We start from the raw sequence: 7077 nt of genomic DNA on the forward strand, positions 1-7077 counted from the left end.
GGAATGAGCACTGGGGAGGAAAAGAACAGTGTTGGCCATGCTTATCTTTTCACAGTACTTACACTATCTGAAATTGAAGTGAAGTCAAGTCACTCAGTCGTGTCTGACTCTTTGCGACTCCATGGACTGTAGCCTACCAGGCTCCTCCGTCCCTGGGATTCTCCAGGCAGGAATACTGGAGTGGGTTGCCATTTCCTTTTCCAGGAGATCTTCCCAACCCAGGGATCGAACCCAGGTCTCCCGTATTGCAGGCAGACGCTTCACCATCTGAACCACCAGGGAAGCTTGTATCTGAAATTAACTTCTGCTAAATAAGCAAATAAATATGTAAGTGTTGATGGTTCATACCTCAATAGAATGTAAGCTCCGTATCCAGCTTTACATATACATGCCCAGAGCCTGTATTTTAAAATTACTGTCAACTTTCTCACATTAGGCAGGTATTATAGGTGCTGGAATATAGTAAGGGTAGTCTAGGTTATGCTGGGCTTCCCAGGTGGCTCAGTGGTAGGGGACTCTGGTTCGATTCCTGGGTCAGGAAGATCCCCTGGAGAAGGAAACAGCAACCTATTCCAGTATTCTTGCCTGGGAAATCCCACAGACAGAGGAGCCTGGTGAGCTCAGTTCTTGGGTTTGCAGAGTCAGACACGACTGAGTGAGTGACTAAACAACAGCAATAAGGTTATGCTACTGTGGCAAATTAAGCCCCACATCTCAGTGGCTTGATGGCACAAAAACGTATTTCCTGGTCATTCTTTATGTTCGTTACATATGGTGGAGGGGAGGAGGGGAGGGGTTAGGGAGGAGGCAGGGAGCTTCACTCCACACCGAGAAATCTAAGCTGGAAAAAAGCCAAGTTGGAAACTCCACGATCTCAAAACGTGGCTGCAGAGTTTACTATAGTAAACGAGAGGTAGACAGCCACTTAAAGGCTTCAGTCCAGAAAAACATGTTACTCTCACGAACAGCCCCCTGGACAGAATTAGTCACATGATTAGTGTGCCCTAAGGAGGTGGAGAGCACGTGAATGTGGGCGGTAAATGTTTCTGCCTCATTCCCCATGGAATGGTAAAATATTGTACAACGCATCATCCCTATTTTAGAATTTAGACCCATCAGAGAAATGTCTTAGAATGAACTTAAAGTTAGGGATACTCAGTAAAACAATTATTTCATCTTATAAGGCAATACTTACCATTAAAAAAAAATTTTTTTTCCCCTTCAGGAGTAATAATAGGAAATACTTATGCAGCACTTATTATGTTCTGCTTCAAGTACTTGCCAAATCACATTACCTTTAATCAACCCAACTACCCAGAAAGGGAGATACAATAGTATCTTAAACCCATTGTCTAAGGGAATGGGAGAGTGTCAGACGCCAACTCTCCATGGGTCATTTCTGCATATCGTATAAGCAGAGGCACCAACCGCCTTTATTCCAGATGATCTTTAAGGATGCTTATACAGAGAACAGCCTTGAAAAATATATCTCCCTATGGAGCAAAGGGCAGGTGTGCTAACTGCCCATTATAAAAGATTAGGATTCCCTGAAGATGTGGATTTCTCTTAGTGTTATCCTCTGTGTTTGCAGGTACCGTCTGACTCTTTCCACATCTCCCCTCTTTGGAAACTAGGTCTTAGGGAACCAGTGTAAGAAAATGGTAATAGTCTGGCTATAGCCATTATTACAAGTAATAAAGCCATTCTCAAGAGTCCATGAAACTGTGGCAGGTTAGTTTTTGAGCTTGAAAGTGGGGTAAAATGTCAGAGCCTTCACAGTTCTTGACAAGAAGTTAAGTAATCTGCCTGACAGCTAGAGTAGGTGGCATATCTAAGATTCAAGCCCAAGCTGTCTGGCTTAGAAACCATGCTTTAAAATTCTCTGCTATACTGCAGTATGCCTCAAAGTGTAACTCCAGAACTAGAAGCATCAATATCACCTGTGAACATGTTACAAGTGCAAATTCTTGGGCATTACCCCAGACCTACTGAATCAGAAACTGTGGGGGTGGGAAAGGGAAAGACATATGTGTATCTTGAAGGTTTTTCAGGAGATTCTGATGGTTACTGTAAGTTTGAAAAACACCACTTTACTGCATATATTCACCATATCCATAAAATAGAAGGAAATGGTATGAGTATATCCTGATTTACATAGGGATTTGATTTGACCTTTCATAACCTGAATAATAGATTTGAAGCACTAACAGAGATGGCTCCTAAGCCCTTGCATTTAATTTTTAGGAAGGTAAGGGTCTTTATTTGGTGCAAATAAGCACTGCATATCTGTTTAATAGGGCTACATACTCTGCTTTGGAGTCACACATGTACATCCCAAATGCTAAATTAAAATACCTGCTTTTTTATTCCCACAATGATTAGAAAGAATTACTTAGCCAAGGAGAAACACTATTTATATTTGAGAGTCAAGCTCTAATTCTTGAAAAACAGGAAACCACATATCAACATGGCCAACACAGTGTACCACAGTAGAAAGGGCACCAGGCTTTGAGTCACAGAGTCAAGTCACTTAACTTCTTCAACTCAATTTCCTGATTTTAAAATGGAAAATGAACTCCAGCTTCAGAGTTGCAATTAAGCTTAAATGATATGTCATGTGAACGCCATTGGTAAACAGCTGTTGTGCTACGTTGTTTGTGGATGTAAACTCCACCTGCGTGGGCTCTTTCTCTGCCTTAACCTGATGTTATCAGTTCCTCCAAAGCTGAGAGCACTGTCTGGCACTTAGAAGATACTGGATTCTTATAAGGTATCGGGAATGAACATGAGGTATTACATTAATGATGTAATTGATTTCTCTGGACTCCACTTGTCACAATAATCTCAGTCATTTAATAGGAAAAACTTGCTTGAGCAAGAAATCCTTAGTCATGTTTTAAATGGGCCAGATAATTTAAGAAAATCAGCTGATTTTCTTCCCCTGGAGAACACTACTGAAACAGTTCTGTCCTAAGGCATAAGACAGAAACGCCTATTAGCAACCCTCAAGGCCTGACAGCCTCACGGTTCCCCATCTACAACAATCTCTTATGCTCTTATGAACAGCCAGGAATAAAGATGTGCACCTACAAAGAACTAAATATTTCACATTTACTTCTGCATGGTGGTAGAATTTTAGTAAACAGATGACAGGGTTTATGTAATCTCTTGTAATAAAATCTAATATTAATTCAGCAAATATTAAATAAGCTACTGCTGTGTCTAAAAAGAGACTGCTGGAAAGCCACGGTCAATTAAATATCATTGAGAATGGGAGTCATTGTTGACTTTATAATTTAATGAAAAATATAACTTATTTACAAAACTTTCTATGAGTATGGTAAATGCAGTTCCTTAATTTGAACTCTCTAACATACTTTCTCAATCTCCTGAAAATTTTGTTAACGGTCTAGTCTTAAAATAGGGGAACTCTGGGCTTTTACCTTCAACAGAAATACTAAGATAGGCAAATGAATTCAAGGACATTTTTCAGGGTAGAGATTCAATAGTAAGAATTTTCTAGCTATGATGCCATACCTTAAGGGACATCTGCAGGGTATACTGTCCCCTGTGTATGCTTATAACAATCCAGATATTTATATATAAATTAGTTCTACCCTTTTCACAAGTGACAGCGCAAATCTATCTTAAAATTTGGAATTTTAATAATGGACTAACTTCATAAAGTCAACTTACTTGCATTATGCAAATTTGATCAATGAAAGCACAGATTACAGAGTTGAGCATGAAACGCCTTTTGTTTGCATCTTCAAAAATATGGAGAACAAGTTTGCCTTTTCCACTTTTTTTTTAATCCATCTTTTCAACCCCCAAAGCACTATAACTTCCACCAATCACATGGCTCCAGTGACTTATAAATGTTCCTAATAAAGATGCAACTCATATATATATATATGTATCTTAGACAACTCTTCCATGTAATCAAAGACAAATTAAGTAAGTATTTTAGTCAATAAAAATAACTTCTAGCTCCACTAACTCTTTGTAAAATTCAGTTAAACAAATAGGAAACAGAAGAGAAAGCCAGTTTTGACACAGTCTAATTACTAAAGGTCTCATAAACTCACAATGAAACAGTGACTTCTGGTGGAAATGCATGCATATTTTACATCTTGTAAGAGAAAGCAATGTTGAAAATAACCTGATCTTTACTCTTGTCATAAATTTTCTGCCCCTTGATGATTTCTGTATTGAAAATTAACACAATGTAAGTGTGTTATTGAAAATATTTTGAAGAGGTTGAAGAGTTAAGAGCATTTTTAAAGAGGTTGAAGAGTTAAGCAAATGCCAAAGACACTACAGAAATTCAATTGCCACAGTGAATGAATAAGACATATTAATTCTGATATGTAACACTTCCTTTTCTTCCTGCAAAGGGTCCACAGCAACACACCTCCAAGTTGCATATCTCCAACCACATCATCGCTGTCAGTTCTATTTAGAAAAAGAAAAGAAGGGGGGGGGGGGGGTGGTGAGGAAGTCCCCAATATTCATTTTTTTTTCTCCAAAACCTTGTGTCCCACTCTTCAAAACCTCTTTGTCCTAAAGTGACCAAACGCGTCTCAAATTCTTTCCTTGGTCCCCTCTCCTCAGTTAGCTGAATTCAAATTAGCTTTTTAAGTACTGGTTATCTAGTCTCCTACTTTCTCTGTTCCTTCATTCTCTTGGGTCATTATCTCTTAGTTCTCCCCATTCCTCTTCTGCATATTTATCTTCAAATACAATACTTTCCGACCTTGGCAAACAGACACCACCTCTAAATGAAAGCAGGCAAACCATTCAGAGTTTTCAACTCTCCTGTGAATTTCCAGAATATCCACTCAAGGAACCCTTTCCACTAAAGATGAAAGGCAAGCTAAGGAAATACATTAGACAGAGGAAGTAAACATTGAAACAGGGCATGCCTAGGTATTCTTAAGCCTCTAAGCAGAACTAGACTCCCGAGTCCCAAGGTCTTTCTTTTTCGTGACTTCTGTCGCTACTCGGAGTCTGACACCAGGTAGGTCCGGGAGTAGGGTGGAGGGTCCCATCACTGCCCGTACCTTCTACCACCTCTGCATGACCTTGTTCTGAAATAATCTTCCACAAGCAAAATCACCCACATTCTCAGGCCAGTCCCTTGTCTGGCGTTTCTCTGCCTCAATTACTGAGCTCTTCTCACCTGCCAAGCGTCTGAAGGAACAACCATGGGTCTTCGCCTTAATGTACGGTTTCGCCTTTAAGATTTAAATCTGTCTGGTTTCTTGATGGTAGGTCATCCCTCCTCCCCGCCCCCACCCCCTCCTGCTACGTGCACCAACTGGGTTAAGATTATCCCACCCTACTGTTTTGTTTTGTTAAAAAAAAAAAAAAAACTTCGTCTGCAAGGCCTTCCCCACCCCCACTTCGACACCCACCCGCCCCCAACAGAGATGGGCTCCCGGAAGACCGGACTCATCTCCACCTCCAAAGCCAAGGGTCTTCCCAAGGCAATTTACATAACAATACGGGGTCTGCGGAAACTCCAAGGAGACTAACCTAGGAGGAAAGTCGCAAGACCTTTGCAGGTCCCTCGCAGCTTCATTAACGTAACTCCCAAGCACCTTAAGGTAAAGGATGATTCCTGTAACGCTCCAGGTCCTCTCCCTCCTAATTCGCCAACCCCGGCGCTCGCAAAGTCGGAGGGCTAGCGTGTGGCAGTCAGAGGATCAGACATCAAGAAGAATGTATCACCGAGGGAAATTAACCAGTTCCACGCTCTGCAGACGCCGTCTCCCTCTGCGCCAGGAGCAGGTCTCAGAAGGTGCCTCCAACTTTTCCCCTTCCTCTCTAGAGTCTGCGGACCACCGCCGCACACCTCCATCTCGATCACAATTTGAGGAGATTGGAACCACTAATCTCTCTCCTAGACGTAGGAGGGGGAGGGGTGACGATGAAGGGGGGAGGGGGCCTCGTAACGGAGGAGAGAAAAGCCACGCTTTTACCCCCACTCCGCGGAGAAACTTCTGGGACTCTTCTATTACGCAACCCCAGGACCAGGTTCCAATACACGAACATCTTTCCGCAAGACGCGGGGCGCACGGGCAGACGTGGGATTCGGTGGAGTGAGAGAGGTGGGGAGGAGGACGGGTCTCTTCCTGTGCTCCCCTCCCCAGTTTTTCTAGACGCTACCTGCCGGTAATTGGTAAGGGCGGTAGAGAGCTCGGCGTCTCCCTCGCCGGTTCTCCCCGAAGGTTCCCACCGGAAAAGTGGGAACGCCAAGCGACTTGAGTCAGCGTGCTGGGAAGCCGGCTGCGAGGCGGGAGAACCGGGGCTTCCCAGAAGTCAGCGGCCGCGGCGCTGGGACCAGGATGACCACCCCAACCCCCCCACTTCCAGCTCAGGGGAGCAGGGCGCAGGATTCCGCTCACCTTCCAGACCTGGAGTCCTCCAGTCTCTGCTCGCGCGCCCTCGCCGCCTCCACCCTCCCCTGACCTGTTGCGGTGAGGAAGGGGCGCAGGTGCGGGGAGCGCAGGGCGCTCAGCGACGGCTCGCGCGGGACCCGGCGCCCAGCCGCGGAGGCGAGAACGCAGCTGTGCCAGCGACGCGCGCGGGCGGCGGCCGAGTGCGCAGGGGCCGCGCGCTCGTCCGTTCGCTGGCTGGCTAGCCCCGCGCGCCGGCGGCCCCCGGAACGCCCGGGAGGCGAGGCCCCGCCCTTCCCCGGGAGGCCACGCCCCATCCCGAGTTTCTCGGCCCCGCCCTGCCCACGCCCTCTTGCTGGCACCACCCTGATGAGAGGAACTGCGCGGGCCCTCCGCGGGAGACCAATGGGAGGACCCAGGGCCAGCAGCCTCTCGGAATGAATACTGCAGTGACCGTACACCGGCAGCGTGGGTGACCCTGCCCCGGCCTGGTGTGGGGCACCGCAACCCTTTCGCTTTGCAGCGAGAATGAGCTTAGGGTCAAGTTTTGACTAAAAGTGTCAAGGAGTCTTTTCTGCAGTCTCCTATTCTTTAGAAAGATGATAATAACTAACATCTGGAGAGGGTTAAATGGTTTGTAAAGGGCTTTTCGCACTCAAGCCCAGCTCATCGTCAT

General features: G+C 45.1%; 1 protein-coding gene across 10 annotated transcripts in view; it reads right to left on the minus strand.

Moving 5' to 3' along the window:
• AFF1 (ALF transcription elongation factor 1) overlaps window positions 1-6671 on the minus strand; it is a 197278-nt gene extending 190607 nt beyond the window's left edge. For 2 of the 10 annotated variants that reach the window (XM_086404873.1, XM_086404866.1), the window contains exon 1: window positions 5539-5686. The gene's annotated coding sequence lies outside the window, so the exon portion shown is untranslated. Of the gene's footprint in view, window positions 1-62; window positions 308-4414; window positions 4456-5538; window positions 5687-6410 lie in introns of those variants that run through there. The other 8 variants (XM_086404871.1, XM_086404879.1, XM_086404870.1 and 5 more) reach the window with 8 other exon arrangements.
• Between the last annotated feature and the right edge of the window lie 406 nt (window positions 6672-7077).

Source organism: Bos grunniens, chromosome 6, assembly GCF_055505025.1.
Source record: "Bos grunniens cultivar Pamir isolate PY7600 chromosome 6, Bosgru_T2T1.0, whole genome shotgun sequence".
In the NCBI taxonomy this organism is placed as follows: domain Eukaryota; kingdom Metazoa; phylum Chordata; class Mammalia; order Artiodactyla; family Bovidae; genus Bos; species Bos grunniens.